This window comes from Phoenix dactylifera, chromosome 4, assembly GCF_051530095.1.
Source record: "Phoenix dactylifera cultivar Ajwa chromosome 4, Ajwa_hap1_PhDact_Kaust_v1.1, whole genome shotgun sequence".
NCBI classification, from domain to species: domain Eukaryota; kingdom Viridiplantae; phylum Streptophyta; class Magnoliopsida; order Arecales; family Arecaceae; genus Phoenix; species Phoenix dactylifera.
Window position 1 is genome coordinate 16,182,173 of NC_143193.1, and position 11,438 is coordinate 16,193,610.

Below are 11,438 nucleotides of genomic sequence, written 5' to 3' on the forward strand. Positions count from 1 at the left end.
TTAAGTATCATATCTAGTTTTTCAGAACTAAAGGTAAACTTCTCAACTATAGGTTTATACTTTTCAAGTTCTTTTGTTAAGTTTAGTTTTTCTATTTTTAGTAACTTTAGATCTTTTGTAAAGTTATCTTTTAGAGTTCGGTTACTGTTTTTAAGTTCTGAAACTTCCTTAGTTAGTCTTTCGTTATCTTTATTTAAGGTATTAGTTTTTTGAGTTAGCATTTGGTTGCTTGTTTTAAGTTCTAGGTTTTCTTTGATGATAGAATTCTTGTCCTTAATTAATTTATCGTACTTATGAGTGTGAGATAGATTAGTTAGTTTTAATTCTTTATTTTTAAGATTTATTATCTTATATTCATTCATTAGTTCATTAAAGGCATCATACAATTCATCAAAGGTAAAATCTAAATGTATTTCAGATATTACCTCATTATCATTTGCCATGAAGCAAAAATTTGTTTTTTCCTCTTGTTCCTCATCTGATGATGATGAAGATTGATCGGAGTCTGTCAAGGTGGAGACAAGAGCTTTCTTCTTCTTGTATTTGCTGCCCTTCTTCAGCAAGAGACAGTCGATTCTGAAATGTCCCGGCTTTTTGCATTCATAGCAACCGATTTCCTCACTTTTCCTTTCCTTACCTTTGTCCTTGTTGTAGGAACTTGAGGAACCTCTCTTCTGATGAAAGGACTTCTTTCGGTTGATGAATCTTCTGAACTTTCATACAAGAAGTGCCTCATCTTCATCTCCCTCATTGTCTTCTTCTTCACTGCTGCTACTGCAAGAGGGATTCTTGTTAGAAGAAGTAGACTTAAGGGCAATTACCTTTTTCTTGTGGGAGGACTCTTCTTCACTGTGTTGTTTCATTGTGAGCTCATGTGTCATCAAAGATTCAAGGAGCTCTTCGAGTGCCAGCTTGTTCAAGTCTTTGGTTTCTTGGATCGCCGTTACCTTGGCTTCCCATGATCTTGGTAAAGATCGAAGAACTTTCCTGACAAGGTCACTGTTAGGATAACTTTTGCCAAGGCTTTTTAGGCCATTGACAATATCAGTAAATCTAGTAAACATGCAAGTGATAGTTTCATTAGATTCCATTTTGAATAGTTCATACTTATGAACTACCATGTTTATTTTGGATTCCTTGACTTGATTCGTGCCCTCGTGGGTCACTTCAAGTCTATCCCATATCTCTTTTGCAGAATTGCAAGTAGAGATTCTATTGAATTCATTAGGGTCCAAGGCACAAAATAGCACATTCATTGCTATGGCATTTAGTTGTGCCTTCCTTCTATCACAATCATCCCAATCTTTTTCAAGCTTGGGTATAGAAATGTTATCTACATAGATAGAAGAAATATATGGTCCATTAACTATGATACTCCAAACATTATAGTCTTGGGCTTGGATAAATATCCTCATTCTAGCCTTCAAATTTGTGTAGTTAGTTCCATTGAAGAATGGAGGCCTATTGGTGGATTGCCTCTCACTAAGAGAAGATCCAAAGGGGGTTGTCATTTTGATCTTTTACTCTTTTAATATAAGAGCTCCGGCTCTGATACCACTTGTTGCCCAAGAAGACAACCCAAGAGGGGGGGTGAATTGGATTTGGATTAAATCTCAACCAATTAAAAACTATGATTAGTAATTCTATTGCAAGCAAACTAGTTAAGTTACTAGATGAAGTGAATGAAGAGAGATAGAGAGAGAGGACAACAGCCAATACAAACACAAACCAATTTATAGTAGTTCGGAGCTAACCCTTGCTCCTACGTCCACTCCCCAAGCTTCACTTGGGAGTTCACTATAATCCCTTGGATTACAACCGGTTGTTTTACAAGTTCACAACCCAACTTGCTGTTTTCGCGAGATCACAACGAACTCGGTCGGTTTTCACAGGCTCACCAACTAGAACCATCCGATTGTTTTTCCGGGATCACAATCGAACCCTTACACCGTTGGTTTTAACCTTGGCTCACCAACAAACCTTACAACCCTTGATTCAATCCCCTGATTGAATCAAGTAAGAAAATATTTTGGAAAAAGTTACAAAAAAAGCTTCTTAATAAGCAAATATTAACCAATATGAATAGAGTAGAGTTAGAAGCCCTCAAACAGATTTTGGAAGAGAAAGAAGGGGCTTCTCGAACTCTGAGTCTCCTCTTTGAGTGCACTGAAGATCTGATGTCATAGGAAGAGCCTTGAATGCGAAGGGAAGACTTCTAGGAATGTATTGAATGTGTTTCTTCCTTCTTTTGCTTGTCTTTTCTCTCAATAGACTCTTGGTAGATGGAAAACACTTAATGCACAAATGGAGTGACTCTCTAGGTGTCTACTACTGTTCACTCTGGCTATTTAAGCAGTCTCCTTTGAAAACTAGCCGTTAGACACTAATTTGTGGCCGTTCTGCACAGTCTGCAACTCCTGACAATGTATCCGTTGGGGTCGGAGTCGACTCGCTCGATTTGGAGTCGACTCAACTGTTGCTGGAGTCGACTCTTGCTTTACTGGAGATGACTCGTCCACTGTTCGGAATTTGAATTAAAGTGCTGTCCCGTTCTGGAGTCGACTCGGCCAAACCTGGAGTCGACTCGCCAATATCCGGAGATGACTCCGTACTTTTGGAGATGGCTCGTTCTCAGGGTTCCAGAGATCTATATTTCTGCATTTCTTTCTCGAGTCAACTCGGATCATCTTGGAGTCGACTCGGCTCTCAGAGCCCGAAAACCGATCCTCTGTCTTTGGAGTTGAACTGCCTTGGAGTCGACTCGGATTATCTTGGAGTCGACTCGGCTCTCAGAGTCCGCAAACTGATCCTCTGTCTTTCGAGTTGCACTGCCTCGGAGTCGACTCGTACTTTGTTGGGGTCGACTCTCGTATTCTCGGAGTCGACTCGGTCACAGAGTCACTTTGTTTGGTTTTCTGCCTTTCAGTCTGCTTTCCTCTGAGAGTCGACTCTTGCATGTTTAGGAGTCAACTCGCCAAACTTCGAAGTCGACTCGTAATCTTCTGGAGTCGACTCGGTAACAGGGTCCAAAAACCATCGTTCTGTCTTTCTGTCTGTTACCCTTTGGAGTCGACTCGAAATTGTCGGGAGTCGATTCGGCAAGCATCGGAGTCGACTCGAAATCGTCGGAGTCGACTCGGTACAGGGTCTGAAATTCATCTTTCTGTCCTTCTATCTGTTCTCAGTCGGAGTCGACTCGTAGTGAACCGGAGTCAACTCGAGCTTGTGCCAGAACCTCTGAAATACTTGAAGTCGACTCGCAAGCTTCCGGAGTCGACTCGAGCTTCAGACTTTGGCTTAATTATGTTCAACACTTAGTCAAATAATCTTGAACAAAAGCTCGATGCTCTTAAAGATAAATTCACATATATTTGCCTGAAACACTATATTGAATTCATTAGTACAACATGAAATATACTCAAATGCTTTGAGCTCATCAAAATCAAATAGGGGTATAACCAATCACTCCACAAACACCTGACCAGCTATTCTGTTCGGAATAGAGCTCCATCGCCAAGCTCCTCCTTCATTTCATTTCCTTCCACGTCATTTGCATCACCAGATCCTTCTCCGAACCTCTTAGCTCCTTCCGCAAGATCTCAGCCAAGATAGAGCCAAATCCAAGCTTCCCAACGTCCGGATTAGCTCCATCTCCAGCATTTCTTCCTTCCATAGATAAATCCCAGCTCATTCCTCCCATATCTTCATCTCTAATCCTCCTAGCGAATCCCTCTCATCCTCTTCCCCGGATCATGCCAGGAAATCTTCCACCTGCGATCGAGTTTCAGAATCCATGTCATCAGATTCATTCTCTTCCCCTATTTCGGAACCACTCCCAGCCGAATCCAAACTCTCCTTATCCATGGATTCATCCCAGCATCCGTGAGTTCCTCCCAGAGCCTCTGAGATCCTCTCAAACCCACTGTTTTTCCATGCGTCGGAACGGAGCAAAGACCTTCTCAACATCCACCGTTCGCGATTCAAGGCTTCCTCCATCCACGGATGAGTTCTTCTCCCTTGCTCCACATTCACAGCCTTTTGTTATCCACGAATAAGCTTCAAACTCCAACAATCTCAACATCCCCAGTGCATCCGTCCTCATCCAGTGGCCAGCCAGCAGCCGTCCGAGATCTTCTCCATGTTGAAGCCCTTCCGGATTCCTCGCAGCCATAAGCGCCATTCCGTGTTTCCCACGTCTTCCTCTGCTTCGAAATAGAGCTCCCAACCTCCTCCAGGATCTTGTCATTCATCCCGTTCGTGATCCATTCCTATCAGCCAGCCGCAAGTCAGTATCCACCGTTCACGAGGATAAACGTCATCCCCTACTTCCCAGCAGCCTTGATTTGAAATTATCCGCTGGTAGAAGACTTGGATAGAGCCGTGAGGAAGATGTTGGCTATAAAAGGCCATCAGCCTTTGGCATAGGGGGGCATCGAAGGATCAGCAAGCTTCTTCCATCCAAAGCTCCCTCTGTCATCATGTCATCTTCCTCTCCTTTCTCACACTGAGTTCCCATAGTAGCCAGAGGGAGGGATGATCCGAGATCCTGAGAAGTTCCACTGAGCGTGCCAGGGAGCATTTTTTCATTCTCTGGAGGAAGCTCCACCGGAAGGGAGAAGACGAGGAAAGGAAGAAGGCAGTCGTGATGGGAGTCCTTTGCGTTGCTGCTACCATTCCCTATCGCATGGAAGCTTAAATTCTTTCCTAGGGCTGGATGTAGCCCTAACAAAGGGACACGGATTTTTATATCTTTAGTTTCATGTTCTCGGAATTGTATAGACATTCTTGCTTTTAATGAATATCATTTTATCTTATGCCTAGATTCTGTGATTTTAAGTATAATGTCTATACAAATATTCTTCATGATCATTAAAGTACAAGTAAAATAGTTCATGCTTAAGGAAGATGCGATGTGCTACCACCTCAGATTAGGATAGACATCTCATGCTAACTAAAGATGCACTATGCTTAACCTACTTTTGTGAGATCTTATTTGAATGCTTATTAGGCTTGTAGTCAGTTTGCATAATAACCTGAGAACAAAATAAATTACAAATAACCCTCATTCCTTTGTTAGTGGTGAATTCCTTGCTCTAGGCTCTTCTACTTCAATTGCATTTTCATTAAATTTCTTAGTTTAATTTTCTTCACAAATTATCCTTTTTAAATATTTTTAAGAAAACAATTGTACCCCAATCCCTATGGATCGATATCCATAATCACTGTCCTACCAGATACGTGCTATTGCGTGGTCTTTAAAGTTGACTATCAATTTTTGGCGCCGTTGCCGGGGATTGCTAGCATAGTTGTTTTTCTTTTCAAAAAAAAAAAATTCAAATATATATATATATCTAAAATAAAATAAAAATATTTTTTATTTTTGTTACTTTTTTTATCTTTTTCTTCTCTCTTACTAATTTTTGATTTTTCTCTTGGTATTATTTGATCAGGAATCGAAGAGAAAATCTGGGACGATCAAAAAGGGAACTGCTGGAAAAGGAATGCTGTAGAGGTTTGCCTAAAAATAAAAAAAAATTGCTGGAAAAATTTTCTTTGGTAACCTCTAAACTTTTCTTATTTAAATTGATTCCCAATTAGCTTGAAATTTTGTGGTGATTGTTTGATTTTAATTTCAACAAAAGTGTGAATGCATGCTTGATACACATACACCAATTAATCCGCACATAGTAAGGGCAATCACCCCAACAAGATAAGAACTGAATTTCATCACCGGATTCTTGCCCAAATTAGGTGAATCAATTCTCACATAGCTAACACTTTAATTAAAATCAATTAGACATTGGCCCCTAGGGACATTCGAGCTCAATAGGATGAAGATCACCGAAAGTTGCACCAATTTCGCTCTATGGCTCAGTTGATGTCTAGACAAGCTTTATCCCTATAAGGAAGATAGTTCATCTATTCGAGGCAAGTGGTTTTTAAGTGGGACCTTTGCAACGCATCGTGACCCCCCCACTTACTTGGGAGCTTATCTGGTCAACTCAGTTCATTAGACCGGATTGGAGGCTTAGGTGCCCTCTTCAAACTAGTTAGGAGCTGTCTAGTGATTTTAGAGCAAATACAAGGATTTGATGTGTTTCTCTTTTAGTGCATGCTTGACTGTACTTGACTGATCAGAAGAGTATTAGTGTATGCTAGGGTGTCATTCCAGATCTTCTGAATTAGTACCTTTTGATTCTGAAATAGAGCGTTCTATTAGGGCCCTTCGAGCCGAAATCTGCACCTATAGAACCATAGGATCTGCTCCACCTATCAAGATGGCTGAAGAACAACCCAAGCTGTTAAAGGAGTACTTTACTCCTTCCATTTATACCTCTTCATCTTGTATTCGACTACCTGATACCACGGCAGCTGTACAATTTGAAATTAAGTCTAGTGTCATCCAAATGCTTCCCTCTTTTTATGGACTCAACAATGAAGACCCATACAAACATTTAGATGAGTTCCTTGAGATCTGTACTACTGTCAAAATTTAGAACTTCACTGATGATGCTCTGAAACTTAGGTTGTTCCCTTTTTCTCTTAAGGACAGAGCTAAGCAGTGGCTACATGCATTAGAAGCCAATTCCATTCTTTCATGGGCCCAAATGCAACATGAAGTTCTGAAAAAATATTTTTTCATAGGAAGAACGAACCAATTTAGGCGTGCTATCACGAGCTTCTCCCAATATGATGGGGAAGAATTTCATGAAACTTGGGAAAAATTTAGAGACTTACTCCGAAAATGCCCACATCATCAAATACCCAAATGGCAATTACTGCAATGCTTTTATGACGGGTTATCTGAACGAAACCATCAGATGGTTGATGCTTCTTGTGGAAAAACTTTCATGCTTAAGAGTGAGCATGAGGCATGGCAATTGTTTGAAAATCTTAATGAAAATTCTCTCCACCATGCCTCCTCCGCTTGTCAAACACCCCCGAGTTCTCAAAGAAAAGGGACCATATATGAAGTTAGCCAGTCCATAGGTCTATCTGACAAAGTAGATGCATTGTCCCGCAAATTGGACCAGCTAATGTCTAGAGAACAGCTTCCAATTCTTCCCCAAGCACAAGTGTGTGATCTCTGTTCTAGCCCGGCTCACCCTATTTATGAGTGCCCTTCGGCAGCTCAAATTTTTGAATTTGTGCAAGAACAAGTTAATGCTGCTCAAGCACAGTTCCGACCGAGTAATGATCCGTATTCTAACACTTATAATTCGGGGTGGCGCAACCATCCAAACTTCTCTTGGAGGCAGCAGACTCCCAATACCTTCCAACCTTATTTCCAAAACTTTCAACCGTTCCAGAATATTCATCCGAACCGTCCTCCTACTCACTATTCACAATTTCAACATGTCCCTCCTCCAGCACCCCAAAGAGATATGGCTTTTGAGCAAAAAGTTTTGACGGCCCTTCAAGGACTAGAGGCCAATACACAATTGTTGCACTCCCATACCCAGTCTATTGCCAAATTAGAAACCTAGCTAGGGCAGATAGCTAGTGCACTGAATAAGAGAGAGGAAGGTAAGCTTCCAAGCCAACCAGTGAGTAACCCGAGAGGGCAGTACATGGCTCAAGAGACTCACCTGAATGATGTTCACCATAAACAAGCTAATGCCATGACTACCTTAAGAAGCGGACATACAGTGGACAATAAGGTTGGAGAAAAAGAACATAAGAAAAATGAAGATAGGAGTATGATTGTGCCTAAAGAGAACCCAAACTCCTCTATGTCGCTATCAAACCCAGTACCGACCACACCTTTTACACCGAAGGCCCCTTTTCCTTAATGTCTGAATGCACCTTCTCCCTTTGGCATGAAAGGAACTTTGTTGGAAGAAATAATGGAGGTTTTCAAACAAGTCAAAATTAATCTCCCTCTCCTTGATGCGATAAAATAAGTTTCATCCTATGCCAAATTTCTCAAAGATCTTTGTACCCAAAAACAAAAATCTAGGACACATGTGCATAAAAAGGTCTTTTTAACTGAACAAGTGAGCTCCATCCTCCAGCACAAAACTCCTCCTAAATTCAAAGATCTTGGTGCTCCCACCATCTCTTGTATCGTAGGAGATAATCTTATTGATCAGGCACTCTTCGATTTAGGAGCCAGTGTTAATATTCTTCCTTACTCAGTTTATATGAAATCTGGACTAGGTGAATTGAAGCCTACTTCGGTGTCCCTACAATTGGCTGATAGATCCGTAAAAATACCACAAGGAACAATTGAAGATGTCCTAGTCAAGGTAGACAAATTTTATTTTCCAGTCGATTTTATCGTCCTTGATATGGAACCTGTGCCTAATCTTAAGAAACAGATCCCTATGATTCTAGGTCGTCCCTTTTTAGCTATAGCCAATGTGAGTATAAATTGTAGAACTGGGGTGATGAATATATCTTTTGGGAATATGAAGGTTAAGTTAAATATATTTCGTGCCTCTGATCAACCCTTAAAGAAAGTTGAGTGCTTCCTAATAGACAAAATGGACAATCTTATAGATGAAACCCTTCCCTATATTTTGGTAGATGACCCTCTGAAAACATGCTTGGCCCATTTTAACTAGACAAGGTCATAAAAACAGTCAACTTCTTGCCCGACAATCAATCTCCCACAAATTTTCTTCCTTGGAGAACTCGGCATGAACCCGGTATGATTTGATAAGGATGCGCTGCGTCTGGCTGAAGACGTTAAACTTAGCGCTTGTTGGGAGGCAACCCAATTTTCGTAGGACATTTTTGCATTTTTTAATGTCTTGATAGGAGTCTTCATATCACTGATGCAACTAAGGTAAAATGCTTCTATCCTCCATATGCATCATATTTTCGTCCAAAATAAAATAAAATAAAATAATAAAAAAATAATAATATAATATTAATAAAATAAATAAATTAAAAAAATATTGAGGACAATGTCTTGATCTAGGTTGGGGGTATCGGATTCGAATCTTTGAAGAAATTTTTCGCATTTTTGAATAAGCTTTTATCTCAAAAAAAAATCTAATTTCTATGCCTTAGTGCTGAAATGATAAACACACAAAGTATATAAAATCTAAAAAGCCCAACGACTAGTCATGAGTAATCAATATGAGTTCTTTTTATTAAAAGTTCTTTTAGTGAGTTGTAAGATAATTTTTACTTTAGAATTTCACAACACACATGGCCTACACTTCTAAGGGTTAGGTTCAACATTATGTTGTTAAGTCTGGTAGCAACCATGAGTCCCGATGAATCATACCTATCTGATTCACTATTATCTCATATTAAAGAAAGAAAAAAAAAGAAAGAAAAAAGAGTGAATTTAGTCAGGTACATCGAAAAGAGCTACCTATCGTTAAAGGTCAGTGGGCTTGTGATGATGAACCCGAGCATAGGTCCGTAGAGGAGTCTTGATGCCCAACACCTTATGCCATCTGGTGTGGGAGTTGTTGACTGAATGTTCGCTACACGGAGGAATCATTACAAAAGTAAAAGTGCATAATTATTTATAAGTACAAAAAAAATAGAGAAAGAGAAAATAATATTGACCTTGAAAAAGACGATAGTGTGAAAGCCGTCGTTGTAGAAATTCGAGTAAACTGAAATATTACAGATAAAGCCCATGAGGTATTAAAGTAAACATCCACAACTCTTGAAATCCTGCAAGATAGGATTATTTTGAATCAGTGATTAGGTCTGACCAATTCTTGGAAACTACTAGTTTTAGCAGTATTTTGGGGGATCTAAAGTCTTAGCTTGTGTATAGTCCAGATATCACCAAGCACCCAAGTATAAATAAGTCTTACAACTCTTTAACAGAAACTAACTTCAACTTAAGTTGCGTACTGACCTAGAATTTGGGCTGACTTAGTAATTAAAACTTTGTATGCTTTTGAAATTATTGGTACTTATGCATTGGAAATTAGATTTTATAAGGCAGTAAAATAAATTTTTTAGGTAGAGACAGCAGTTTGTGGATATCTGAGTCAGAAACCCTCACGAGACAAAACTCGTCCACTAGGGCCATCTAGGGGTTTAAAGCCTTATTGCATACGGTAAACGCAATCGCGATTCTTGCGAAAGTGAGTTAGTTTTTATTTTGCTCGAGGACTAGCAAAATATAGGTTGGGGGGTGTGATAAGTGCTAAATAATGCATAAATTAACTTCTCACTCATAGCACTTATCATTAGTTTTACGCACATATTTTAAATTAAACATAAGAAAATGCATTCCCCTTTATCACTATATTTTAATAAATTATTAAAAGTAATTCAAGTTTGATTGGTTTTATTGGTCGAGTCTAATCTATGCAGGTCAAGTCAAACTCATTTGGGATGATCCCTGGATCCAAATCGCATGCATCCCGCGAATTAGATCCTCTCAGATTCTGATTCAGCCATTGATCCCAATTCCCCTGCATCACATCTCAGCCAGCATTCAATCTGTTCACGTGTTCAACCATTAAAACAAGTCCCCTTCATTCCATATTTCAACCTCCCGTGTCATCCTAGCTGTGCACATTTCTAGCCTCTGACCTCCTCTCCCAAACTAAACAGAATCCTCTCATGTCCAGCCGCCCCCTTCGTAGATCCAAATCAAAGTCATCCGGATTGCTCCCATGCCCCCTTAGTAGGGGTGCTGTCATGTTCCTCGTACTGTACGTGGATGACATCCTCCTAATAGGGAATGATATTTCTATGCTAACCTCGGTCAAGGTCTGGTTATCAAAAGAGTTCTCCATGAAAGACCTTGGGAAAACATCCTACATTTTGGGGATTAAGGTCTATAGAGATAGATCTAAAAGGATGCTTGGACTATCACAGAAGATGTACATTGAGAAGGTACTGAAGAGGTTCAGTATGGAAAACTCCAAGAGGGGTCTATTACCCCTTAGGCATGGGATTCATCTCTCCAAAAAGATGTGCCCAACACATCTGAAGAGATTCAATGCATGAGCAAGATCCGTTATGCTTCGGCAATAGCGAGTCTCATGTATGCCATGCTGTGTACACGACCTGATATAGCCCTTGCTGTGAGTGTCACTAGCAGATATCAGTCGAATCCAGGCGAAGAGCACTGGACAGTTGTGAAGAACATTCTTAAGTACTTGAGAAGAACTAAATATTTGTTCTTGATTTTTGAAGGATCATCAGAGTTAAAGGTAGAAGGATACATAGATTCAGATTTCATGACTGATATTGATGATAGAAAGTCTACATCTGGATATGTGTTCTTGTGCAATGGTGGTACGGTAAATTGGAAGAGTTCCAAACAACCTATCATTGCTGATTCTACCATGAAAGCTGAGTATATTGCCGCCTCTAAAGCTGCAAAGGAAGCCTTCTGGTTCAAGAAATTCATTATAGAGTTAGATGTAATGCCATCAGATGCCATCACACTCTACTGCGATAATAATGGCGCCATAGGTCTTGCTAAGGAACCAAGGTCTCATCAGAAG

General features: G+C 40.0%; 1 non-coding gene across 1 annotated transcript; it reads right to left on the minus strand.

Moving 5' to 3' along the window:
• Positions 1–6,657: 6,657 nt before the first annotated feature.
• LOC149753681 (small nucleolar RNA R71) lies at positions 6,658–6,763 on the minus strand. Its single transcript, XR_016409332.1, has one exon. It is a non-coding gene; the product is annotated as a small nucleolar RNA R71 (small nucleolar RNA).
• Between the last annotated feature and the right edge of the window lie 4,675 nt (positions 6,764–11,438).